The sequence below is a fragment of the Saimiri boliviensis genome, chromosome 12 (assembly GCF_048565385.1).
Source record: "Saimiri boliviensis isolate mSaiBol1 chromosome 12, mSaiBol1.pri, whole genome shotgun sequence".
Classification (NCBI taxonomy): Eukaryota; Metazoa; Chordata; class Mammalia; order Primates; family Cebidae; genus Saimiri; species Saimiri boliviensis.
The window spans coordinates 31,920,047-31,948,039 of NC_133460.1; the positions used below are offsets into that span (position 1 = coordinate 31,920,047).

Sequence of the window (27,993 nt, forward strand, 5' to 3'; positions counted from 1 at the left end):
GCTATTGTTGATGATCATTGTCTAGCTCTGCAATTTCTTTCTTTTTTTTTTTTTCTGAAGTCTTGTTCTTGTCACCTAGGTTAGAGCGCAGTGGTACAATCATAGCTCTCTGCGGCCTTGACCTCTTGGGCTCAAGGGATCCTCCCACCTTAGCTGGGACTATAGGCACTTGGCCACATCTGGATGATTTTTTTTTTCTTTCTTTCTTTTTGCAGAGACAGGGTCTTGTTATGTTGCCCAGGCCTGTCTTGAACTTCTGGCCTCAAGCAATCCTCCCACCTCGGCCTCTGAAAGTGCTGGGATTGCAAGCATGAGCCACTACACCTGGCCCATTATTTCATTAGCGATTACAACATGGTGGTGTACTGATTCTATGATTCTGTCTTTGGTAATAGAAATAGGTCTATAAAAGGTATCAACTTCTCAACTATTTGGCTACCAAAAAGTGTGGTTTGTACCAGAAAGGATAAATGTTTCTTTCCCTTTCTTTGACAGTTTTCAAAATGAGTTGGTTTTCCAATATCCTCCAAAGGTGACAAATGAGTTCCATTTTCTTTTCCTTTTTTCTTTCTTTTTTTTTTTTTTTGAGGCAGAGTCTCACTCTGTCACCTGGCTGGAGTGCAGTGGCATGTTCTCAGCTCACTACGACCTCTGCCTCCTGGGTTCAAGCAATTCTAGTGCCTTAGCCTCCCAAGTAGCTGAGACTACAGGTGTGCACCACCATGCCCCGCTAGTTTTTGTATTTGTAGGAGAAACGGGGTTTCACCATGTTGGCCAGGATGGTCTCGATCTCTTAACCTTGTGATCCTCCCTCCTCAGCCTCCCAGAGTGCTGGGATTACAGGCCTGAGCCACCGTGCCCAGCTCTTTTTCTTTTAAAGTATCATTGTCAACTCATAGATTTGGACATGTTTCAATCCATTACAGTCATCATTATTATTATTATTATTATTATTATTATTATTATTATTATTTTGAGATGGAGTTTCGCTCTTTTTACCCAGGCTGGAGTGCAATGGCTCGATCTCGGCTCACTGCAACCTCCACCTCCTGGGTTCAGGCAATTCTCCTGACTCAGACTCCTGAGTAGCTGGGATTACAGGCACGTGCCACCATGCCCAGCTGTTTTGTATTTTTAGTAGAGACAGGGTTTCACCATGTTGACCAGGATGGTCTCGATCTCCTGACCTCGTGATCCACCTGCCTCGGCCTCCCAAAGTGCTGGGATTACAGGCTTGAGCCACCGCGCCCGGCCTACAGTCATTATTATTATTATTATTATTATTATTATCGAGATAGGAGTCTCACTCTATCACCCAGGCTGGAGTGAAGTGGCACAATCCTGGCTCACTGAAACTTCTGCCTCTCAGGTTCAAGCGATTCTCCTGCCTCAGCCTCCCAAGAAGCTGGGATTATATGCGCACATCACCACACATGGCTAATTTTTTGTATTTTTGGTAGCGACATGGTTTCACTATATTGGTCAGGCTGGTCTCAAACTGCTGACCTCAAGTGATCTGCCTACCTTGGCTTCCCAAAGTGCTGGGCTTACAGGCTTGAGTCACCACACATGACCTACAGTCATTATTCTTAATGATGCTCAAACTTCTCCATTGGGAGCCTCTCCATGTTGTCTCCTGCATCCTTCTCAGTGTGACCCTGGAGATCATTGACAACTTCCTTGCTATGAAGGAAGCAAGGGATGGCCAGATGTTCCATGCTCCTCTTTAGTTTTTTTCTTGTCTCAGACCTAGAATTGATCACGTCTCCATGCCTTTTCTAGTTGGAAGTTGTATTTAGAGACCATAACCTGGCTGCTAGGTGTTCACTGCTACTGGATGGCTCATTATTTCTAAACTTTACTGCGGACAGAGCTAGCAAACATCTGCTTTACTTTGTAAGACAAAAATATAGCACAAATTCATACTGATGCTTCCAATTCCAATTTGGGGCTACAGGTTTTTCACCTTGTTTCTGTGATCTTACATGGGTATCTGCATTCTCATAGTAGATGAACCAGCTGCTTCCAGTGTCCTCTGTGTGGGTCCTCACAACTAGCTGTCCCCCATCCTGGCTGCACAGTGGCATCACATGGGGAAGTATAAAAACTCTCTGATGCCTGTCCCCAACCACCTTAATCACAGTGAAGTCAGATTCTCTGGGCCTGGGATACTACCATCATTCTTTTCTTAAAAAGAATGGCAGGTAGGCTGGGCATGGTAGCTCACACCTGTAATTCCAGCACTTTGGGAGGTCAAGGCAGGCAGATCATGTGAGGTAAGGAGTTTGGGACCAGCCTGGCCAACGTGGCAAAACACCATCTCTACTACAGATAAAAAAATTAGCTGGGCATGGTGGCTGGCACCTAAAATCCCAGCTATTTGGGAGGCTGAGGCAGGAGAATCGCTTGAACCCGGGAGGTAGAGGTTGCATGCACTGAGCTGAGATCGAGCCACTGCACTCCAGCCTGGGTAACGGAGCTAGACTCTGTCTCAAAAAAAAAAAAAAAAAAAAAAAAAAAAGAATTGCAGGTAATTCTAATGTGTAGGTAGGGGTTAGAATCCTGCTCTGTTCTTGATTCTTGGGCTAGCAGATGAATTCTGCCTTCAAAGCCCATTAGCTTAAGCTTGAATTCTGGCACTGCTAGGTTCTAGTTATGAAATCTGAACCTGATGAGCGTGGTGGCTCATGCCTGTAATCCTAGCACTTTGGGAAGCCGAAGTAGATGGATCCCCTGAGGTCAGGAGTTTGAGACCAGCCTGGCCAGTGAAACCCCATCTCTATTAAAAATACAAAAATTTGCTGGGCGTGGTGGCATGCACCTGTAGTCCCAGCTACTCAGGAGGCTGAGGCAGGAGAATCGCTTGAATCCAGGAGGCAGAGGTTGTAGTGAGCTGAGATTGCGCCACTGCACTCCAGCCTGGACGATAGAACGAGACTCCATCTCAAAAAAAGGAAATCTGAATCAGTGCTAATCAACAGCACTTATGCAGCCTTCAAATGGTCTATATCTGCACTGTCCAGCGTGGTAACCTTCAGCCACACAGGACTGTCAGGCACTTGAACTCACTGCTAGTGTAACCTAGGGAGTAAACTTTAAAATATATTAATTTTAACTAATTTACACATCAGTAGCCACAAGGGACCATAATAGCTACTGTCTTGGACAGCACTGCTCTAGAAAATTACCGAACGTCTCGTAGCTTCACATCTGTAAAATAGGGAATAATAAGGGTTATTTCACGGGTTATTGTCAGGATTAGACATAAAGTATATAAAGTTCCTGGTTCCCACAAAGCGCTCAATAAAATGCTGCTTGCTTATTAACATCAGCCTGATACTTTAAAAAAAAAAAAAAAAAATTGGAAAACAAATGTTCAGAAGCACCCTACCACAGAAGCTAAAAACTCGGAGCCAGTCCAGAGAAACTCAGAAAATATTCCTTAATTGTAGAAGTTCAATTGCAGCGGGAGGTTATCAGTTACAAGGGCTGTATTTCATTACAGAGCCAGCCGCAGCTCAATAAATTAAGCAATCACTCAGAATAACATGTTGCTTTAATCCCCTCTCTTGGAGCGGTTCCAAGTTGCTTGGTTTTATATGCGCTCGGCCCTGAAAGGCAACTCATACTGGGCTCATTTCTCTCCCCTCAATTCATCAGCCCCGCTCTGGAAACATCTTTGCATCTCCCAACTGGCAGGAGAGAGGATTCCAAGCCAAGCAGCCCTCCTTTTATCAAAACTGGAGCTTTTTCCATCCTCTGGCCTTGACACGTTCCACGTTTCGTTTGCTAAAATTACTGGCAGGTTTATCTGCAATGACAAAAAAAAAAAAAAAAAAAAGACACCTCTTAGCAGCCCAGCTCTGGGCATGTAGAGCTAATTCTCAGCGGCTTTTCCATTCTCGTTTTTTCTCTAGTGGTTTATAATCTCACAGTAGAATGTTGTTTCCCCTGGAAACTTGGCACGGGAGGTGTCAGCCTGGGAACATATTTGTTTGTGTAAATTAAAAGAAGAATATGTTTTGGCCGCATTTAAGTTCTAACTGCACTAAAGAAATAAATACTGACTTGCAAAACACTTCTCGCTGCTGCATGGTTCTGGCTCACCTCCCCAAACTCTGCCTTTGTTAATAAAACCCACACTAACAAGAGCTCTAAATAGTTTATCTGCTCAGACAGCTACAGGGACAACCTCAGAGCCCATATCCCAGGCCCACATCGAAAATCCACTTACCTCATTTGGGATTTGCTTCTCCTGACACACTGAATTCTTGCTGGGGTAGAAATGGGTATAAGAAACAGCACCCTTACAGGCGTAGGGGTTTTTTTGGTTGTTGTTTTTTGGTGGGGAGAATAGGGTCTTACTTTGTCACCCAGGCTGAGGTGTAGTGGTGCAATCATAGCTCACTGCAGCCTCGACCTCCTGGGCTCAAGCAATCCTCCTGCCTCAGCCCCCCCAGGTAGCTGGAACTACAGGCGTGTGTCATGATGCCTGGCTAATTTTTGCATTTTTTGTAGAGACAGGGTTTTGCCATGTTGCTCAGGCTGGTCTTGAATTCCTGACCTCAAGCCATCTTCCCACCTCAGCCTCTCAAAGTGCTGGGATTACAGGCTTGAACCACTGAGCCCTGCCTCTACAGGTATACCCTTGATGTGTATGTGAATGATAACCTTTTGAAGGTCCTGGGCAATAGCTGTAGAAATTTAAAATGCACACCTCTTGGCCAGGAGTGGGGGCTCACACCTGTAATCCCAGCACTTTGGGAGGCTGTGGCAGGAGGATGGCTTGAGCCTGGGAGTTCAAGACCAGCCCAAGCAACATGGTGAAAGCCAGTCTCTACTAAAAAAATATATAAAAATTAGCTGGATGTGGTGGCGCGTGCCTGTAGACCCAGCTGTTTAGAAGGCTGAGGCAGGAGGATGGCTTGAGCCCAGGAAGTGGAGGTTGCAGTGAGCCAAGATCACTCTAGCCTGGATAATAGAGCGAGATCGTCTCAAAAATAAGAGCACACCTCCTCTGACCGAGAAATTCCACTTCTAGGAATTTATCCTACAAGTATTCTTGGCCACATGCCAAAGACTATAGATGTTATAAGGGCAAGATCCTCGAGTTGACTGAAACGCTGGCCAGTAGAAGACAGTTGAAGTATGATGCGATGCTGGAAGTCATTAGGAAGAATGAGGTGGGTCTGAGAGCTGTCGGGATATATTATAACACCCCCAACTTTCTTACCACTGTAAGCCAAAAAAAGTGCATGCTTCCAAAATTTATGAAGATCGTGCAAACAGCCCACAGTGGTCACGTCTTACAAAGTAAGGTTAGAATTAAAGAAAAATTGCAGGGCAGACGTGGTGGCTCAAGCCTTTGGTCCCAGCACTTTGGGAAGATGAGGTGGGAAGACTGCTTGAGGCCAGGAGTTCAAGACTACCTGGGAAACATAGGCCCTGTCTCTACAAATAATAATAAAAAGAATTAAATAAAAATGGTGGCATGAGCCTGCAGTCCCAGCTACTCTGGAGGCTGAGGCGGGAGTATTGCTTGAGTCCAGGAGTTCATGGCTGCAGTGAGCTATGATCATACCACTGTACTCCAGCCTGGGTGACAGAGTGATACCATGTCTCCAAACAAAATGAATAATTAAAACAGGCAAATCGCCCCTTTATTTCCACCTTATTCTCTTTTGTATTTTTTTCTTACTATAGGCACAGTTGCGTTTTTAAAATTTGGGATAAAGAACACACAATGGTGTTTTAAAAATCATCTCCACACTCTGAGGTGCAGTAGTAATCATACCACAATAATACTCTCTTTATTGCATGCCTGCTGGGACAATGGAGTTGGGGGGGGAGGTGAGAATCTTTGCTTTTCTGATTTCTTTATGCAGATAACCTGCAGTGGGCTAAATGGCAGCCCCCAGGGAGATAATAAGTATGTCTACTTTCCAATTGAATCACTGGGAAAAGACTGATTAAGGATCTTGAGATAAGGCATTTGTTCTGGATTATCCAGAGAACAACGAAATGAAATCCATGTATCCTTATAAGAGAGAAGCAGAGACCAGGACAGAGGGAAGAGGAAGGTGAGAAGATAGAGGCAGAGACTAGAGTCATGCAGCCACAAGCCAAGGAATGCCAGAGCCACTAGAAGGTGGAAGAGACAAGACATCTTCCCTAGCGTGCCTGGAGGGAGTGTAGCCTGCTAGATTCCCAACTTCTGGCCACTAGAACTTTTAAATAGATCTGTTGTGTGAAGCCCTGTGGTCTGTGATAATTTGTTACAGCAGCCCCAGGAAAAAGATACAACCATGGTTTCCTTATACCTCTCAGAAGAAGCATGAAATGCACAGGTACTTGAGAAAACAAGTTTGGTAGACCTGTGTGTGCTGGCAAACACAAAGAATCCATTTCACAGATATTTATTGAGCATCTATTAGGTGACAGGCACAGTTCTAGGTGCTGAGGATACAGCCAGCAAAGAACACAAGATGCTTGCCTACCTGGAGCTGACATTTCAATGACATAAAAGTAAACAACGCAGATGGAACACAGAGGAGGGTAGATGGGGGTAGAAGGTGCTAGAGAGTGTGAGAAACCAGGAAAGAGGGACAGGGGCTTCCAGGAAGGGGTACTGGAGTAGAGGCTTGAAGAAGGTGAGGGTATGAGGGATGTGTCTACCTGAGGGAAAAGGAAAATAGGGGCTGGTCATGGTGGCTCATGCCTGTAATCCCAGCACTTTTGGGAGGCCAAGGCAGGTGGATCACTTGAAGTCAGGAGTTCAAGACCAGACTGATCAACATGGTGAAACCCGCCTCTATTAAAAAAGAAAAGAAAAGAAAAAAAGCACAAAGTTAGCCAGATGCGGTGGCACACCTGTAATCCCAGATACTCAGGAGGCTGAGGTAGGAGAATTGCTTGAACCCAGGAGACAGGGGTTGCAGTGAGCCGAGATTGCGCCATTGTACTCCAGCCTGGGCGACAAGAGCGAAACTCCATCTCCAAAAAAGAAAAACGAGAACAGGTAGGCAGAGGGAACGAATACAGAACTTGAGCCTATGAGCGACACGTTGGTTGGACCAGAAAAAACAGGAAAGAACTCCCCTTTTCTCCTTCCTCCCCTGCCTCCCTCTGATACTTGCGACCTGCCTGGTGTGTACCAGGGCCTGGGGTACAGAGATGAATGAGGCGTCACCCTCAAGCTCGATGTCTTTAAACAAATCATTACAAATAAAATGTGGTAGGCGTCACAGCAGAGGCCAGGGCAGGCTGCACGCGCGGGCTGGAGTGGGAAGGTGCGTGTGGGTTGGGATTAGGTTTGGGGAGGTGAGAGTAAATTGATTAGAGCAGGACTTGAAATCCTAGCACATCCGTTGAGTTTCATTTCAGCTGGAAATTAATAGGAGGGGCGGTGGTGAACAGGGAGATGGGTCTGGGATTCTTTTAAGTACAGCCGGCACACCGGAATGACAGTATGAGTTCTGAGAATGACCTGACCTGCCTTTTTCACTTCTACGCAATCCACGGAAAGGAAAACAGTCCCCAAGTCCTGAATTGGGACACTGTGGGTTGCACACAACAGATACTGAAGTTGATCTGAATAAGGTAGAATGAGGGATTTTATTCACTGTGTAGCTACAATGAGGATAGGGAAGAGGCTGTGTGTTGCTCTCTGGGATCCAGGGACTGGAAGCTCTGGGTTCTCTTCCTGCCCTATTCCCCCTCACCTCATCTCTGATTTCTCCTTTTCTCTGCTTATTGACCTTAGTGTCTGAGGCCACTGGTAGTTCCAGGGCCACCTCTTTAAGGCCTGGATGCCAAAGAGGAGGAGAGAGAAAATGAAACACCCTCCCTACATGCTCTGCAGACAATCCTGAATTTGCCCTGCTTGGATCACATGACCACACCTGGAGCAATCACTGTGTCCCGGCTCAGAAGTGGGCTGCTGTGATGGGTCATGCTGAGTCACATGACTGTGTACCAATTACTATAGCAGAGGAACAAGTGTGGGCGGCCATTTTTGGCCACCGTCCCATGACATGGCGGGTCTGTTAACAGAAGTGGGAGAGAGTGTGTTGGCAGGAACAAAAAGCCACCTGCCTCCCCCAGGGCCTTCTGACTGTGTTACTGCTACATTCATTCTGCTGGGAATTGTCTCAGTCTTGAGCCAGACTCTGCTTTAAGATCCCACTCTGGTTGTCTACAAACCCCAAAGCTACCAGCCAAGATTTACCCAGACTTGTTGCTGTAGTTCTTTTTTGTCATTGTCATTACGTGATTTTGATCAGATTCACGTTTTTTTGTCATTGGTTTATGACTGCCTCTGCCCATAAGCGTCGGAACCTCATCTGTCTTTTGAATATGATACAGCTAGCTCATACTCAGTCCCCAGCGCCTATGTACAGTAGGTAGGCAGGTAGTGAAATGAATGAACATCCCGCAGAGAACGGGAGGAGCTGCAGAGTTCGCATCTGTTCTCCACAAGTCCCTTTCCTAGTCGCCCCATACTGCATGACAAGGCTCTGTTGGTGTACGTGCACCTTGGATCCTGCTCACGTAAGTCCCTGGATGTCAACCCAACACACACTGGAGGTTCCGAATCTCTGAGTGTTTGAGTAAAGATGATCCTTTGGCAAGGATAATGGAGTTCTGTCTGAGCTCAGAGGGACTGGGCACCGTGACTGTTTGGCAGTGTCTCCCATGGCCACCTGCCACGTTAGGCATCCCTGGTCCTGCTCTGTGTTGTTTGCTAAACAGGGGGACCTCTGTTTTTTTTGTTGTTGTTTTCTCAGATGGAGTGTCACTCTGTCGCCCAGGCTGGAGTGTAGTGGCGCTATCTCGGCTCACTGCAACCTCCACCTCCTGGGTTCAAGTTGTTCTCCTGCTTCAGTCTCCCGAATAGCTGGCACTGCAGGTGTGTGCCACCACGCCCCTTTTTGTATTTTAAGTGGAGATGACGTTTCACCATATTGGCCAGGCTGGTCTTGAACTCCTGAACTCAGATGATCCACCTGCCTCGGCCTCCCAAAGTGCTGGGATTACAGGTGTGAGCCACCGCGCCCAGCTGGGACCTCTATTTTTAGGACTGCAGCCCTGCCATCTGCTGGGATATCGGAGAACACTCAGAATCCAGGGCAAAAATGGTGTGTCCGAATAAAACAACTGTGGGCTCTTAGGGAAGAAGGCTTAAGACAAATGGTTGTTTTTTTTTTTTTTTTTTTAAAGTGCTCATGACCCACGTGTCAGGTGGGGTCATCTTATTTTTGGAGATTCAAATGAAATGGGCTTGAATCTTGTCCCACGTGCCACGGGAGACCCAACTGTCCTTGGAATCTTTCCAGGGATTGGAGGTGCTTCTGTCTCACCCATACACCTAAGACTCTAAATTCCTGCGTCCTTTGAATCAGTGCTGCTTGGGCACTTTTTGCCGGCCCCAGGAGCAGGCTGGCCATCAAAGGCATGGAACCTGTGCGGTGACACAAGCCCGCATTGTTGCTGTCTTCAACTTTATAATAATTTTTGAACAAACGGCTTCCCATTTTCATTTTGTCCTGGGTCCTGCAAATAAGGTGGCCAGTCCCGCCACACTCAGGGACTGTTCCTTCCTATCCCACCTTGATTCTGCCCCAGTTCCTCATTCTCCCAGATCCCATCCCACACAAGGATGTGGGTGTAGGAGACCCAGAAGGTTTGGGACAAAAGAAAATGTTGACCTTTCAGCCAAAGAAAAAACATCAAGTGCAATGCTTGAGCTGCCTCTAGAAACATCACAGGCAAAAGGCTGAGAACCGGATGATGGGTACTGGGTGCTTGTTACATAACATGTACTACTTTCAGGTATGGTGGGAAATTTCCATAATACACAGTTGTGGGGCTTTATTTGTTTATTTATTTAGAGACAGGGTTTGGCTCCATTGCCCAGGCTGGAGTACAGTGATGTGATCATAGCTCATTGTCGCCCCAACCTCCTGGGTTCAAGTGATCCTCTCGCCTTGGCCTCCCAAAGTGTTGGGATTACAGATGTGAGCCATCGCTCACAATTTAAACTCTATAATACAAACTTTAAAAAGGCAATTAAGGCCAGGCATAGTGGCTTGTGCCTGTGGTCCCAGCTACTCAGGAGGCTGAGGTGGGCAGATGGCTTGAGCCCAGCAGTTCAAGGTTGTGGTGAGCTGTGACGGCGCCACCGCACTCCAGCCTCAGTGACAGAGCCAGATCCCGCTTCAAGAAAATAAATAAATAAATAAAAAGGCAATATATTAAGACTCGCCCCTGGCAGTTCCTCAAGCTGTTAGGTTTGTCTTATGGCCCAGCAATTCTACTCTGACCTATATGCCCAAGAGAAATGAAAGCACATGTTAACACAGAGATTTACACAAGAATGTTCATTGCTGCATTATTCATAGCAGCCAAAAAGTGTCAGCAGCCCATACGTCCTTCACTGACAGTGGGCAAACAAAATGGTGGTCTATCCATAAGACAGAATATGATTCATCTATGAGAAGGAATGAAGTTCTGAGCCATACTACAGTGTGGCTGAACCTTGAGAACGTTGTAGTAAGTAAAAGGATCCAGTCGCCAAGGACCACGTAATCGTGCGATTCTTTTTATAGGAATTGTGCAGAATAAACAAATCCATAGGGGCAGAAAGTAGATTCGTGATTGCTAGGGGTTGGGGGCATTGGAGGATTAGGGTGCAGGAGGGTTCTGGGTTTCTTTTCTTTTGAGATGAGTCTTGCTCTGTCGCCCAGGCTGGAGTGCAGTGGCACAATCTCGGCTCACGGCACCCTCCGCCTCCCGGGTTCAAGCCATTCTCCTGCCTCAGCCTTCCGAGTAGCTGGGATTACAGGTGCACACCACCATGCCCGACTAATTTTTGTACTTTTCGTAGAGACCATCTTGTCCAGGCTGATCTCAAACTCCTGACCTCTGATGATCCAGCTGCCTCAGCCTCTCAAAGTGCTGGAATTACAGGCCTGAGCCACCATGCCCGGCCCAGGGTTTCTTTTTGAGTTGATGGTGTTCTAACATTGATTATGATGATGGTTGCACAACCCTGTGTATACACTCAAAGACACTGAATCGTATGCATTAAATGAATAATCTCTCAATAAAGCTGCTTAAAAAAAAGGTCACACACTCCTCTGACCCTCCTGCTAGGAACCCTTTGGCCCCAGCTCCCTGCCCTCTTGTGAAATCCCCTCTCTCTCCTTCACCCTCTTCCTACACACACACACACACACACACACACACACACACACACACCCCTGCCATTCTGTCTTCAGCTATTTTCAGCCGGGCATGGTGGCTTATGCCTGCAATTCCAGCACTTTGGGATGCTAATGTAGGAGGATCACATGAAGCCAGGAGTTCAACACCAGCCGAGCAACGTAGTGAGACCCCCATCTCTACAAAAGAATAAAAAAATTAGCCACGAGTGATGTTCACCGTAGTCCCAGCTGCTCAGGAAACTGAAGTGGGAGGATCAGTTGGACCCAGGAGTTTGAGGCTGCATTGAGCTATAATGGCACCAGTGTACTCCAGCCTGGGCAACAGAGCAAGACCCCGATTCTTTTTCTTAGAGACGGGGTTTCTCCATGTTACTCAGGTTGGTTTTGAACAGCCAGCCTCAGGTGATCCACCCACCTCAGCCTCCCAAAGTACTGGGATCACAGGCATGAACCACCACGCCCAGATAAAACTGATTCTTTAAAAATATATGTATTTTTATTCTCACTTCAGAGAAGTGGCTTCCACAGGTAACGTGGCCCATTGAGGTATTTTTCTAAACTACAATACTTTTTCCTCTTTAGAAGTTACTCAGTTGTCAGCTACTAAAATTACAATGTTCAAATCCCCAGGGTATTCTATTGTGGCTGTCAATAAGAAATCTTCATAGATCTAATTTCCAAGAGCTTCAGAATTCCCTCAAAGAAGGAGCCAACCTAACCTCTCCAGAGACAGTGGTCACCTGTTCTGAAACCTAACTCTGTCACCTCGCAGGTGGGAAGAAAAGAACGTTGCCAGGGCCAAGTTCATGATGTTCTAACTGAAGGGCAGGCTTTTGCTCTGCAACAGGAGTCAGGAAATATTTGTTTTTGTAAATAAAGGTTTATTGCAACACACACCCACGTCCATTAGTTTATGTACTGTGTGTGGCTACTTTTGAGTTAAAATGGCAGAGTTGGCCGGGCCCGGTAACTCATGCCTGTAATCCCAGCACTTTGGGAGGCTAAGGCAGGTAGATCACAAGATCAGGAGATTGAGACCATCTTGGCCAACATGGTAAAACCCCATCTCTACTAAAAATACCAAAATTAGCTGGGCATGGCAGCAAGTGCCTGTAATCCCAGCTACTTGGGACGCTGAGGCAGGAGAATCGCTTGAACCCAGAAGGCAGAGGTTACAGTGAGCTGAAATGGCACCATCACACTCCAGCCTGGGCGACAGCAAGACTCCGTCTCAAAAAAAGAAAAAAAAATGGCAGAGTTGAGCAGCTGCAACAGAGGCTGTATTGCCTGCAAAGGCTAAAATCTTCACAATCTGGCCTTTTACAGAAATGGGCTGCTGACCCTTGGAATGGAAGCTCCAGCCCGGAGCCCCAGCTCTTCACATGCTGGGCGTGTAGCCTTGGAGAAGCCAGTGCAGCTCCCTAGGTCTGCTTCCCCATCAGGAAGCTGGATCTCCAACAGTCCCTTTTATATGTTGCTTATGCAACAGAAATGACTTCATACGAAATGTAGTGCCTAGTACATACAAAATATTGAGTACATACCAGTAGTTATGATGTTATTTAGAAAATGAAGATGACAGCTTCTGCTTCACAAGTTTACTTGAAACAATGGATCATGCCTGTGCAAACAGCTGGCAAAGAACAGTATGAATATGTTTAAGTCAGGTGCAGTGGCTCAGGACTGTAATCTCAGCACTTTGGGAGGCTGAGGTGGGCAGATCACTTCAGGTCAGACGTTCGAGACCAGCCTGGCCAACATGGTAAAACCCCATGTCTACTAAAAATACACACACACAAAAATAGCCAGCTGTGGTAGTACATGCCTGTAGTCCCAGCTACTTGGGAGGCTGAGGCTGGAGGATCTCTTGAGCCCAGGAGTTCTGGGCTGTAGTGCGCTATGCCGATCGGGTGTCCGCACTAAGTTTGGCATCAATATGGTGACCTCCTGTGAGTGGGGGACCACCAGGTTGCCTAAGGAGGGGTGAACTGGCCCAGGTTGGAAACGGAGCAGGTCAAAACTCCCGTGCTGATCAGTAGTGGGATTGTGCCTGTGAATAGCCACTGCACTCCAGCCTGGGCAACTCAGCAAGACCTTGTCTCTTAAAAAAGAAAAAATTAGCCAGGCACGGTGGTACGTGCCTGTAATCCCAGCTACTGAGGCTGAGGCGGGAGAATCACTTGAACCCTGGAGGTGGAGGCTGCAGTAAGCTGAGATCATACCACCATACCACTCCAGCCTGGGCAATAGAGTGAGACTCTGTCTGGAAAAAAAAAATGTTTACAATTGTTATAAATCTCTTCTAGGCTTTTGAGACCATTCTTTGCATCTTAGTACTGTTTAGATTTTGGAGTTTTGACTGTCAATGATCTTCCAATTTCAGGGGAAAAGGGATCTTTCCTCCAAACCCTCTCAATGACCAATTCAGGGGACCACAACTCCTGACCCCCAGCTGGGTCTTGAACCTGCCTAGAACTAACATCCAACTATTATTTGGGCTATACCCTGCCTCTTCCTCAGTGTAGGCACTCCAGAAGCCAAGCCCGTTTGCCTTTATTTTTATTTATTTATGCATTATTTTTATTTTTTAATTTAAAGATGGGGTTTCAGCTGGGCGCGGTGGCTCAAGCCTGTAATCCCAGCACTTTGGGAAGCCGAGGCGAGTGGATCACGAGGTCGAGAGATCGAGACCATCCTGGTCAACATGGTGAAACCCGTCTCTACTAAAAATACAAAAAATTAGCTGGGCATGGTGGCGTGTGCCTGTAATCCCAGCTACTCAGGAGGCTGAGGCAGGAGAATTGCCTGAACACAGGAGGCAGAGGTTGCAGTGAGCCGAGATCGCGCCATTGCACTCCAGCCTCGGTAACAAGAGCGAAACTCCATCTGAAAATAAAAAAAATAAATAAATAAAAAATAAAGATGGGGTTTCACCATGTTGGCCAGGATGGTCTCAATCTCCTGACCTCGTGATCCACCCGCCTTGGCCTCCCAAAGTGCTGGGATTATGGGCGTGAGCTACCACGCCCAGCCTTATTTTTATTTATTTATTTGCTTATTTATTTTGAAACGGAGGCTCACTCTCACCCAGGCTGGAGTGTAGTAGTGCAATTTCAGCTCACTGCAATCTCTGCCCCCCCAGGTTCAAGCGATTCTCATGCCTCAACCTCCTGAGTAGCTGGAATAACAGGTGAATGCCACCACACCAGGCTAATTTTTATATTTTTAATAGGGATGGGATTTTGCCACATTGGCCAGGTTGGTCTCAAACTCCTGACCTCAGGTGATCCATCCGTCTCGGCCTCCCAAAATGCTAGGATTTTGTGAGTCACCACACCTGGCCCCCACATGCCTTCAAATACTTGTATTACCTTTGAACCCCCCTACCCAGAGCCCAATAAGCAGGAATCTACTCCAAGGTGTGGGCACACAGGTTTGTGGCAGGGGGAGGATCTTAGGGGACCCTCAGGGGCTGTCCAGAAGCCTGCTAGGGGTTGTGAGGGTGGTCATTGGGATAACTATCACCTGACATTGCACCACTGACTTGCTTCCCTGGAAGGTGTCATTTAAGTAGGTTAGGTCCCGTGAGATACAGCAGTCTCTGATTCTGTGACTTCATGTTACAGCTATTAGCTGAGCATCTAATACAGACTAGGCCCTGAGGATACAGCAATGAAGAAGTCATGGCCTCTGCCCTTAGCAACTGCCCCACCTGCCTTTTAATGGAGGCAATTCAGCCCCATAAGGAGTCTTCATATTCTCCCAGGATCTCAGTCCCACTACAAAACACCATGCTTATGACTTGGAAATGACTGTGGGCCTGGCTGTGTGATACATAGCTGGTAGGAGTTAAGAGTGACAGCTCTGGCGTTCGGTAGATCAGGGCAGGACTGGCTACATAATTTGCAAAACGGAAGCATGAGTCCCCTTGTTCCAAAGTTACTAAGGCTAGAGTGCAGTGTCGCTATCACAGCTCACAGTTGCCTTGACCTCCTGGGCTCAAGCCAGCCTCCCTCCTCAGCCTCCTGAGTAGCTGGGACTACAGGGGCGTGCCACCGTGCCTGGGTAAATTTGTTTGTTTTAAAGAGATGAGGGGGCCAGGCACGATGGCTCACACCTATAATCCTAGCACTTTGAGAGGCCCAGGCAGGTAGATCAATCACGAGGTCAAGAGTTTGACCAGTCTGGCCAACACAGTGAAACCCCGTCTCTACTAAAAAAATTAAAAATAAAAAAAATTAGCCAGGTATGCTGGCACATGACTGTAGTCCCAGCTACTCAGGAGGCTGAGGCAGGAGAATCGAGTGGACCCAGGAGGTGGAGGTTGCAGTGAGCCGAGATCACGCCACTGCACTCCAGACCGGGTGACAGTGGGAGACTCCATCTCAAAAAAAAAAAAAAAAAAAAAAGAGTGTCTGGCTATGTTGCCCAAGCTGATCTCCAACTCCTGGTCTCAAGCAATCCCCATGCCTTGGCCTCAGAGCAGTCAACTAAGTGTGGGTCCCCACCCCCAAAACCAGCCCTGCATCCGAGATCACACTGCTTGCCCGCTGGTTAGCCTCAAATACCTCTCTTCACCAGCCCCAGCCTCAGTTTCCCCAGCCTGAGATGTCAATGAGGCGCACCTGTGGTTGGTTTCGGCCAGCAGGTGTGATGAGGCCTGTCACAGAGGACAGGCTCAGCCACATGACGGATGATCCTGGCCTGCTGTGGCTGTCAGATTTCGTCTTACAATAATAGTTCACATTAAAAAATATACAAAAAATAATAATAGTTCACATTTATTATTCTTATATAATAGCTAAGACTTATATAGCACATCGTCAATGTCAGGCGCCGCACTTAGTTCTTTACAGACGTTCATGTATTTCACCCTCTCCGCATCCCTATGCCGTGCCCTAATATTCTAGTACTGTAGATGGGGGAACTGAGGCACACAGAGAGGAAATATCTTGGCAAAGGTCACCTGACCACTCAGCAGAAGAGTCCACGTTCAAACACCGGACAGTTGGCTCCAGGTCTCTGTTCTTCATCCAACCTATTGTTGGGGCTCAGAAAACAATACCCCAAAACATGGCTCTTTGATGTGCTGAACAAAAGCAGCTTTAAGGTGTCTCCAACGCCACCCCTGCCCATCCTGTTTCTCCATCCTCTGTCCCTCTGAATGCGCAGGAGGAGGCTGCTGCCTGGAGTTCCCTCATCTACCTGGAAACCACACCCGCCAAAGAGGAACACAATTGCCTTCAACTCTTTCCCAGAAATTTCATTAAACAGAGAAGATGAAAACTCATATCACAGAGGAAGAGAATGAAATGAAACACCACACCTGGAGCCCAGACGGACTTCGTCCCAAACTATTCTGTGCACTCCGGTCCCATTCGACTCCCTGAAGGAATTATTCACCAACCATTGCCCCAGCATCAGACCCACTCATTCCTCCTAAAAATCATTTACTACCCCTCAGAGTGGCTACCCTTCCCCCATCTCCCTTCTCCTGTGATGGAGGTCTTTATTTTTATTTTTATATATTTTTTGAGACAAGGTTTCAGTCACCCAGGCTGGAGTGCAGTGGTGTGATCTCAGCTTACTATAACCTCTCCTCCTGGGCTCTGGCAATCCCCCTGCCTCAGCCTCCCGAGTAGCTGGGACCATAGATGCATGCCACCACGCCTGGCTTTTTCTTTTTTTCTTTTTCTTTTTTTTTCTTTTTTTGGTGAGACAGAGTTTTGCTATGTTGCCCAGGCTGGTCTCAAACTACTGGGCTCAAGCAATCCACCTGCCTTGGCCTCCCACACTGCCAGGATTACAGGTGTGAGCGACCGCACCGGCGATGGAGGGTTTGTAAATATCTGGACCTCACTGGGTTACTGGTAATCATTCTTCTGCCACTCCCCTGGCATTTATGCACGGTGAATAAATTTATACGCCATTTTCTCCTATTAATCCACTTGTTCTCAGTCTTTTTTTTTGTAAAAATTTTTAAAATAAATATAAAGTAGCCAAGCACAGTGGCTCATGCCTGTAATCCTAGCACTTTGGGAGGCCGAGGCAGGCAGATCACCTGAAGTCAGGGGTTCAAGACCAGCCTGGCCAACATGGTGAAACCCTATCTCGACTGCAACTACCAAAAAAAAAAAAAAAAAAAAAAATTAGCTGGCCTTGGTGGTGCACGCTTGTAGTCCCAACTACTTGGGAGGCTGAAGCAGGAGAATCGCTTGAACCCAGGAAGCAGAGGTTGCAGTGAGCCAAGATTGTGCCACTGTACTACGGCCTGGGTGACAAAGTGAGACCCTGTCTCAAATGAATGAATGAATGAATCAATGAATGAATGAATGAATGACAAGGTCTCACTATGTTGTCCAGGAAGGTTTTGAACTCCTGAGCTCAAGTAATCCACACCTCGGCCTCCCAAAGTGCTAGGATTATGGGCGTCAGCCACCGTGCCTGGCCTGTCAGTTATTTTCAGCAACTCTTAGGGGCAGCCTTCCCTTGCCTCCTATGCTGTATGTTCTAGGAGCTGACTCATGACAGACACCCATGCATGCTCCCTTCTGAGATCCTGACACCAAGTATTCAGCGTGAAATTTTCATCGTAACCGGATTATTTCTTTGCTGCTTTGATCTGTCTCCCCTGACTCAACTGTAAGTAAGCCCCATGCGGGCAGGGGCTGTCTGGCTCCCTGGCTCCCTGCTGTACCTCCAGCACCTGGCACCCAGCGCCGCACACATCTGTCCAGTGAAGGAAGGGCAGAAGCAGTGTCCAGCCACAGCAGCTCAACCAGCAACAGCCACAGCTCTCTTGAGTTTTTAGCCTGCATGATTTATAAGCTTGTTTTACGCAGCATTCAGTGGCATGTGCCTGTAGCCCAAGCACTTTGGGATTTGGGCGGCCAAGGCAGGACAATCGCTTGAGCTCAGGAATTCGACGCTGCAGTGAGCTGTGGCGGTACCACTGCCATCCGGCCTGGGTGACAGAGAGAGACCTTGTCTCAATTAAAAAAAAATGTTTTGGGGCCATCTCCAACAACTCAGGAAACCGTCTAACTGGTCCCAGGCTTTTCTCACTTGGGGCTCCCTGACACTGCAGGTGGAGAGATTTAAGGGGCGCCTGAGAGCCCAGCCCCCATCCTGGCAGGCTGCAAGGGGTGGCTGGGGGGGGGTTTGTTCTGGCAGCAGGGCCAGCAGCTGTCTGCAAGCCTCTCAGTGCCTGCCCTAGCTGGCCAGCGGGGCCCCGCTGCCACCCCCCACCCCATGACGCAGCAGAAACTGAAACCAGAGTTGGCCCCTGCTGGCTGGGACTGATCACCCACTGTTTCCCTGTAAAACCACTGTCCCGGGGGGCTGGAGGGCAGCTGGTGCCCAGGTCCAGCACAGGGAGGCTTGTCAGGTGAGTGCCTCTCGAGGCTAAGGAGGTGCCCTGGCCAGAAAGGGGGGTGCTGGGTCATCGTGACCCTAAAACGAGAAATCCGAGCTATAATGGATGCAGGAGAGAGGGTGTGGGGGTCCCAGTGGTGTCAGTGAGCAGGGAAGGGTGGTGTCTCGGCCCCAAAAAGGAAGCTGTGTGACAGCAGTTTTTTCATGCTGGAACCCTCTACAGATCTGAATTGGCAATTTCCCCCTCTCCCCTTCCCCTTTCCACTCAGACTACGGGGGTGCGGAAAAGCCCGAAGATAAACAAGAATTCTTTAAAAGTGGACCTCTGGGCCAGGTGAGGTGGCTCATGTCTGTAATCTCAGCACTCTGGGAGGCCGAGGTGGGCAGATCATGAGGTCAAGAGATCGAAACCATCCTGGCCAACATGGTGAACCCTTGTGTCTACTAAAAATAGAAAAATTAGCTGGGCGTGGTGGTAGGCACCTATGATCCCAGCTACTTGGGAGGCTGAGGTAGGATAATCACTTGAACCCCGAGGTTACAGTGAAGCGAGATCGCGCCAGTACTCCAGCCTGGCGGTTAAGAGTGACACTAAGTCTTTAAAAAAAAAAAAAAAAAAAAGTTAACAAAAAGTGGACCTCTGAAAATTTACAAATGACTTTCTTGATTTCTGCCCCATCTTCAAGCCACCTGTAGTTGCTTAATATTTTTCTAAAAAAAACAACAACAACAACAAAAAAAAAACCCACTCTTTTTTTTACTGATAACAATTGATGGGAAAAGGGCCCTTGTCTCCCAACCCTAAATGGAAAATCAACCAATTGCCTGAAATAGAAATCAGCAATGCAAAGAACACCTATTAGAATGATTTTCACCGTTAGCCAGGCACCCCTTAAAAATCAGAGATGGGCAAATCAGACTCGGGAGGCATTTATTCCGAGTTACAGGTTTCATGCCTGAGGGCTTGGTGGCTCAGAGAGGTTGACTCACTTGTCCATGGTGACACAGCAAGGCAGCCACAGAGCTCAGGCTGGAATGCAGGCCTAGCTGATTCCAGAACCCCCCGCTCAGGGCTGGGCTGCCGTCTCCCCACCCTCTGAATTTTCTCTGCAGGTATTCATATTATCACCTTTCATGTTTAATGCCTGGACTACCCCATTTTTTTTTTTTTTCCTGAGACGGAGTCTGACTCTATTACCAGGCCGGAGTGCAGTGGCACGATCTCAGCTCACTCCCACCCCGCCTCCTGGGTTCAGGCCATTCTCCTGCCTCACCCTCCCAAGTAGCTGGGACTACAGGTGCCTGCCACCATGCGAATTTTTTGTATTTTTAGTAGACACGGGGTTTCACCATGTTGGCCAGACTGGTCTCAATCTCTTAACCTCATGATCCACCCGACTCAGCCTCCCAAAGTGCTGGGATTACAGACATGAGCCACTGCACCTGGCCGGACTACCGCATTTTCAAAGCACCTTCAGAGCTTATACGTTGTTAGAGCTCATTATAACATTGGACACATCCAAGAACCCTTTGAAGCTGGAGCAAGGGGTGTTGCCCCTCCCTTGGTGTATGGGGAAACTGAGGCAGCAAGCGGGAAAGTGTTGGGTCTCAAGGAGCTAGCAGGTGAGCCAGGACTGCCCAGGGCCCCCTGCCAAGGCGATGATCCTGGAGGCCCTGGCTGCAAGGACCAGGCCTTGCCAAACAGGTAACACTTGTTTGTTTCCACTTTCCTCACCTCCCACTACAACCCCCCAGAGCAGACGCTGACGCTGACGCTGACGCTGACGGGGAGCCACAGCTGAACTCTTTCCCAGGCCGGATCTCAATGTCTGCCCCTGGAGGGCAAAAGCACATTTAGCAATCAGTGTCTGCACATGGCTGTCTTTGAATTTTCACAGTGAGAACCAGTTCTGAGCACAAGAAGACATCTATCAGGGACCCAGAAGACGCTACAGCGGGAGAGTTTGGGGAACAGCTTTCTATCTTCTTTTACTTGCTGGAGGAACTCCGAGCTGAAGTCTTTCCGGCCCAGGGACCCCGGAGGAATACTGCAAGAGCAATAAGGATTTTTAGGGGCATTATGATAGTGGAATGGAAACACATCTGCCCCCAAAAGTCCCTCATTTTCCCTGCGGTAACGAACCAGCTGGCACGAAGTGGTAGCTCTCAGAGCACCAAGAGCCAAAACTAAAAGGGAAAAAATGTACAAAGTTAGAGCAAACTTTAAACAAGTGAGTGCTTTCATGGTGTACAGCGGCCCCGTGCAGGCTCATGGAACGGACCTCATCTTCTCAATAATTGGCCAAATAGGTCTCAATGCAGCAGCTTCCATACAGAAAACCACAGATCTGGAATCCCAGAGCAGGTTCCCAGAATGGATACAAGGATTATTCCCTAAAGCCAGGCGCATCACAGGAGACGTGAGACGTTTCCCCCAAACTTCGAGTGACTGTTCCAGACCTTCATTAGTGATCTAAGTGAACAACTCCTTTAGCACCTCCTCCTCTGGAATGTGAGAAAGTCAGTCCCCTTGGAAAAGCTGATGAAAATATCTGGTTTCCACAACACAGAAGGAAGGGCTAAGGCTTGGGTTGGGCAGTTGAGTGCCTATCGCTGGTGGGGCAAAAGGGGCATAGCGGCCGGGTGTGGGGGCTCACGCTTGTAATTCCCGCACTTTGGGAGGCCAAAGTGGGAGGATTGCTTGAGGCCAGGAATTCGAGAACAGACTGGGCAACACAGCAAGACTCCCCAGTCTCTGCAAAAAATAGCCGGGTGTGGTGGTGTGCGCCTGTTCTCCCAGCTACTCAGGAGGCTGAGGCTGGATGATCGCTTGAGCCCAGGAAGTTCAGGCTGCAGTGAGCTGTGATCTTACCACTGTGCTCCAGCCTGGGCAACAGAGTGAGACACTTTCTCAGAAAAAAGGGGACGGGTTTTACTGCTAAGGTCCCGGGTACCATCTCTTGGTCCAGCCACCAAGATCTGAGGAGTAAGGAATCCAGCGTGTCTTCCCCAGGGTATATGACCTTTGAGGCTCCTGCAGGCGAGTGCCTCCTGTGCCAGCCAGCACCCTCAGAGCTGGGAAAGGGTTAACCCCTCCACATGGCTGACTCCGGAGGAGGAGCTGACTCCACAGGCTGGCATATCACACTGGGCCATCTCAGAGAGGAGAGGGCCAGAAAACAGCCTCTGTGAGTTCTGTGAATGAATGGAAGTGAACTCACTGCCTTCAGATTGAGAACAGGGTGAAAAGGCATCCCCATCCAGAACCGACTCCCCAGTCGCTGGCTGACTCTCTGGCACCCATCGAGTGGCCCCGAGGCTCTGGCAGGGACGCTGGGCATCTATACCAGTGAGCACCCGGCCATCTCGGCCAGGCCTGTGAGGGAGCGATTCTACCCTTACCATGTGACAGCCGGCAACTGGGGCCCAGATCTCTTCTTTCAAGTAGCACCTAAAATATTCTCCGGGTGAACCTAGGGCTAAATACAGCATGGCCTACAAGCACCGGGTCTGGACCTTTTAACGCCATTCTAAGATACGATCGGGAACCCATGAGGCCTTTGGGTGGCCTGGAGTCCAGTTACTGGGGCCAAATGGGAGTCCCTTGGGTTTGGCTGACTCAGGGCTGGGTGCAACTTCCTGGAGCAGGCACATTTTGGTGCCAGGGCAGAGAGGCCGTAGACTGTTTTCTTCTGTGTTTCAGCCTAGAATACCAGCCTGGTTCTCCCTCTGGGCCGACCCCCAAGGTGGCTTAGTCGGTACCCCTCTTTCTGTCCACCTGGCCCACTTCTTTCCGCTTCCAGCCTGTAGCCCTGCCCCTCCTGGCCTGGGTTTTCCTCTCAGCCTGATCAAAGCAAAGGGCTCAGCTCCCAGGTGGGAGGCCTCACTAAGCTGGAGGAGAGACCAGCAAACACCTGCACAGTAACTCGCGTGTGCTGTGTGTTGTGTTGCTGGCTGGGAGCCACGCCTCCTAGGCCCACCCCATGTCAAAGGATTGTGGCTCTGGTGCCAGAGAGCAAGGGCCAGGGGCCGGGCTGCACCTAAGCACAGCTTTGCCTCTGAATCTTCTAGAGCCACATTTGCACTCACACAGGACAGATTTGCTCCGAGCCTGTGGGACAGCCTCATCCGTTCCCCTTTGAGCACGTGCAAGGCTGAGTTTAGCAAAGTGGGGTTCTGCTCTTGCCAGAGCACACAGGGTCACCAGGCTATGAAACCCTGCTGAGTCTCTGGGGAGGCTCCCTTTAAGAGCCAAACACCCCATCTTCTGGCCAAATTGCTGCAGGCTTCATCCCGGGAGGAAAGACCCCCAGGCACCTGTCTGGACTTGTCTGGGCACCAGTAGTGGCTCTAAAGCCACGTCTGGGCCTTGGCTGGCAGCGATCTGGGCTGTCTTGGGCACTGACACCAGTGTCAACAGGCCCGGCCCTGATCTCACGCGTGATTCCAGCAAGAGAGCCTTGATTTTTCATATCTCTGAGAAAACTTTCATACCACGCCGCACACACAGCTAAACCCAGGCTCAGCCAGCCACTAACTCCTCTCCCTGCCTAGGCGAAGTCCCCAAGAAGAGCCCAAATCTGTCTCCCCGACCCCATCTTCCCAAAGCATTTTTAAAATGGCTTTCTTCTAACACCCAAATCTGGGGTTTTCACTTTCTGGAGGTGGCGGGGGGGGTCTCTTTGCTGCAGTGGTGCAGCCTTTCAGGGACACTGAGAAAGAAGTTTGCTTTGTGGTTCCGTAAACCCAGATGTTTTATAGAAGGAAGATGATGTAAAATCAGAAACTTTATTTTAAAGCTTGGTAAATATGTGCATATGTCTCCTACAACTGGGGACTCTGGGAAGGCAGCATCTGAACACTGGCTGCTTTGAAAAGAGACCAGGAGAAGGGGAGAAAGGGTCAGCCAGGGGATGGGGTGATGGAGGGAACCCCAAGTCCACTCCTTCTAAATTCTGTCTTCAATGTCCATCTCTTTCCCTGAAAAGTCAGCTTGGCTACTAGGCCTGAAAACTCTCTGTTGTTTATATCGTGTCTGTAAGTGTCAGTGTGTTCGTTCAGGGTTTATTTTCACCTTGTTCCAGATAGAAGAAGCAAAAAGAACTCTACATTTCCTGTGTTTGGGGTGCTCAGGCGAGAAAGAAATGCCTGCTGAAAGTAATTGATCAACAATGTTTTGTTTGTACACGCACTCATTTTCTGGCAAGTGATTTTAAGTACCAAGTTCGCCTTAACTTTTCACTGCACGCATTGTTATCCTCGGGGCCAAAATAGCTGTATTGACTCTGCAATCTGAATTAAAGAAGGGTGAGCTGATCGACTTTTAGGAAGCTATCGTTGATCTGGCAAGAATTTCCATCTTTCTGTTCGTAACATGAGGTCGGGGAGTTGCTAGCAAGAGAAACAGAGAGTGTTCTCTTGGAGGGACTTTTCCAACTTTCATTCGTTTGAGTCACAAATGCATATTTTATTTTTAAGGAAGTATCACATTCATTGCAGAACCACCTCTAAATACGTTACCCCTTGCCATACCTTATTCTTTGCTAGGGAAAGATCTTTTTTGCCTGAGGTCAGCTATGGCTTGAATATTGCTAAGAATGAAATTCAAAGTTGCTTTTTTTCTTAAATCTACACTTCTTTGGGGGGTGGGGAGGGGGGAAACAACTGCTTAATGAAGTTTCTCACATAGAAGCATAAAGAGAAAAGCCAAAATATATTCAGTGTATCCAGCAGTTCCATGTTGAATTTTTTTTCCCTTATTGGTTGAGGGGGGTGTGTAGGAGGGTGGTGGGAAAGATCTGAAAAGAAGCTGTGATTCTTTGCTAAATTAATGATGACTTCTCACTGCAAAATGCTGATTTATAATCTCTTCACCATACTAGACTGTTTCCAGACTTGGGGCCGGGGAGGGCGGGGGAAGTTTGCTAAATGTATTCATAATTACATGCACAGTTTCAGACAGCTGAATATAAGTGATGCTTGTGCTGTTGCGAACGCTCACCATTAAAGCAGAAATCGTTTCACATTTAACACTAAATTCTGTCTGATTTTGCACACTTAACAATTCAGTAATTTTAACATTCAGCTTCGTCGCCTCGATTATAGCTCAATATCTTGGAGAAACAGTCAGTGTTCCAGCCTCGTTAATTCACGTAAAACACCCTATTTGTGGAAGTATCATTAAAGGCTAATTTGATGAGATATCCTTATTTAGCAAAGCAAATAGGATTTGACAGTCAGCTCCGGGTGGCGATTCAGCAAAGCACAAACACAATTCACAACGTGACAATTTCCTATCCGCGAGCCTTGCTGGAATTGTGGACTCCTGAAAATTGTGCTGTTTCATCGTGTCCCATACTAAAGAGAAAGAACTCTGGAAGTAAAGAACTGTTTTTGCCAAGGCAGCACAAATGTCATCTGTGTGTACATGTGGCATGTCTTTCAAAATACTAAATCTTCTATCAAGAATGCTGTGTTCAGAAATTTTTTTCAGGTACAGCTCACTTTTCTATTCCCTGCTCTGTAGACTTAATTTAAATCTAGACTTGCAAATAACTTAGGGTGTGTGGATGTCTATATAGGTTACAACTAAATAGGGTGTGTGTGTGTGTGTGTGTGTGTGAGTGAACACACTGAAGGTTAATGTTCCGCGAGGGGCATTTATTCCCACTACCCTTGCTTTACAGACATCCCCTGAACATATTATCCAGCCTTTTATAAAATGCTTGGCTGGGCGCAGTGGCTGACGCCTGTAATCCCAGCACTTTGGGAGGCTGGGGCAGGCGGATCCTGAGGTCAGGAGATCAAGACCATCCTGGCTATCAGGGTGAATCCCCATCTCTAGTAAAAATACAAAAAATTAGCTCGGCATGGTGGCACATGCCTGTAGTCCTAGCTTCTCAGGAGGCTGAGACAGGAGAATCACCTGAACCCAGGAGGTGGAGGTTGCAGTGAGCCGAATACGGGCCATTGCACTCCAACCTGGGCGACAGAGCAAGACTCCATCTCAAAAAAATGCAAAAACAAAAAACACATTCAACAGCAAAGTAGCAAAGAGTTGCAAAGACATGTTGCAATTACAGGTGGAAGCAAACAGCTGGTTGCTCTTAATTCAACAAACCTAAAGACAAATCTAATGACATTACAATTCATAATTTCAGGAGTGCCTTATTTGCGGGTTTCAAACACTTTCCCACAACTGACATCCTACGAATTCCTTTCCAATCCAGTCTTGTCCCTTAAACCACTGTGGGGGTTGTCGGGGGAGTGAGGGGGATGTACTTTCTCTTCCCTGCATCGTTTTGCGGCCTCCCAAGGAGAGAAGCCCTCGGAAAACACAGTAGGTTGGGCAAACGGAGAACACACACATATAAGAATACCGCCCTCGAAAGGACCTTTTAGTTTTATGGAAAGTAGCAAACCTCTCCCTGTCTTCCCCCCGCCTCCCCAGCCGGGTTTTAGACGCGCTGCCTGGGGGTGGTAGCTCTCTGCCCTCACCCTCCTAGGAATGCCGGGGCCTGAGTCCCTCGCTGTCCAGAATGACCCCAAAAGCGGGACTTTGAGGGCCAGTTGGATAAAAAATAAACTCATCTCGCCCTCAAAACCCCGATTCTGGGACCACAGCCTCTAAAGCCTCTTTTCTCAAGAAGTGAGTCCCCTTCACGGCTGACAGCACCGGGCTAGGCCGCCTTGGAGGCAGGAGTTTGGAGAACCCCGCAGCAGTGAAGGAATTGTTACTGGGTGTTCCCTCGGGGACAGCGGTTCATCTCACCAAAATACCAGCGGGTCGCTGTGGGAGAAGGGGGCATTTGCCGACCCCATGGCTGAGGGCAGGAGAATCGCTTATTCCGGGGTGCCTCTTCCCTCCCGGATCAATCCCCAATCTCGCCCAGCAAACAGGCCTGAAAGCTTCCCAGAGAACACGAGGGGCGCCCCAAATGTCCCTTAGCAGCGCATAAACCGGGTGTCCCATGTGCCTCGTACAGTCTCCCCCACCCCCATCTCCAGCTAAATAAAGTTTGGTTATTTGTGTCCTTAATCGTCTCTCATTAAAGTCAAATTTGCTGCGCGCCCAAATGGGGGGAAATGATTTCCATTTTAATAGCTCAATTGGCCTCTGGGTTCTGGAAAGGCCACTCCCCCACGCACCTTTTCTCCTCATTTTAACCCCCTCCTTTTTCACAACTTCTCCTAAAAATAAATTATAAATATGGATGTGTCCTCAGAGGACATGAGCGGCGCATTCCAACGCTCCGCTTGGTGGGGATTGGAAGCAAAGAGAAACCAGAAACGCCACTCCCCTCACTCCCAAATCAAAATGCCTTTTCCTTTTTTTTTTTTTTTTTTTTTTTTTTTCTTTTTTCTAACTTCTTTTCCTAACTTGGTGTCGTCTCGGGCACAGACACCCCGCTCCGCACCCCGGAACCTAGTTTGTTGTTTTTTTTTTTTCCCCCTGTCCTGCAGAAGCTAAAGCCAACGCGCTATGGCTGCCTGCTCTTGGAGGGGAGGGCGCAGACAACTTTACTTGGGGGGTACGGCGGTAACTCTCCGGGGACGGTGGTTCCCGGTCCGGAATCCCCGGGGCCCGGCCCCCGCAGTCGCCGCCGCCCATGCCAGCGGGGACCGGGCGCACGTGGAGCAGCGGGCGCGGCCGGCCTGCTCCGCGCGCGGCATTGAGATCGGGGTCACGCAGCGAGTCAGTTTCCCGAGCGGGCTTTCCGGGGTGGGGGCGGGGAGGCGGGCGCTCCACCGCCTCGTCAATTTCCAAGCCCCGACAAGAGGGAGACAGGGGGCGGCCTCGCCCCCTTCCCACCTCCTGGCCTCACATGCCCTCCTGGGGAGCGGGGGAGGGGCCGGGGAGAGGGACCGGGGGGCGGGGAGCCCCGGGTGGCGGCAGCGGCGGCGATCGCAGCCCAGACAACCGTCTCGCGCCGGGTCCCGGGAGAGCCGCGCGCTCCCCTGCCGCCACCACCCCGCTCCAGTTCCCATCCACCCCGCAGGCAGCCGCCCCACACTCCTTCGGCCCCGGGGGCCTGGGCACCCACCTGCCGCGATCCCTGCCCTGGCTGGGGGAAGGTGCCAGGCGGGAAGAAGGGGAGCACTCACCGCCGCTGCCGCCTCCGGGGGTGCAGGGGGCCCCCCCAGGGCTGCGCCTTCCCAGTCTCCTGGCAGGCGGGCGCCGGGCGGGGGGCGCCCTGCGGGCCCTGCAGCCTCCGCCTCGATTGGAGCCCAGCCTTAAAGCCTCCACCGTGGAAAGCTGGGTACTTCCAGAAAAAAAATCCGCCCCTCCCCAGACGAGATCCAAGTGATGGGCGGGGAGCGTAGAAAATCCTTTTCTGCAGAGAGCGCGCAGCCGACGGGGCTGCACCCGGCCTCCACGGTCCGCTGCCGCCAC

General features: G+C 49.0%; 1 long non-coding RNA gene across 1 annotated transcript; it reads right to left on the reverse strand.

Annotated features, from left to right (window-relative positions):
* On the reverse strand, positions 1 to 27,984 carry LOC141580568 (uncharacterized). The gene is made up of 2 exons (XR_012512810.1): positions 27,705 to 27,984; positions 1 to 3,811 (listed from the first exon to the last, which is right to left on the reverse strand). It is a non-coding gene; the product is annotated as an uncharacterized LOC141580568 (long non-coding RNA).
* Between the last annotated feature and the right edge of the window lie 9 nt (positions 27,985 to 27,993).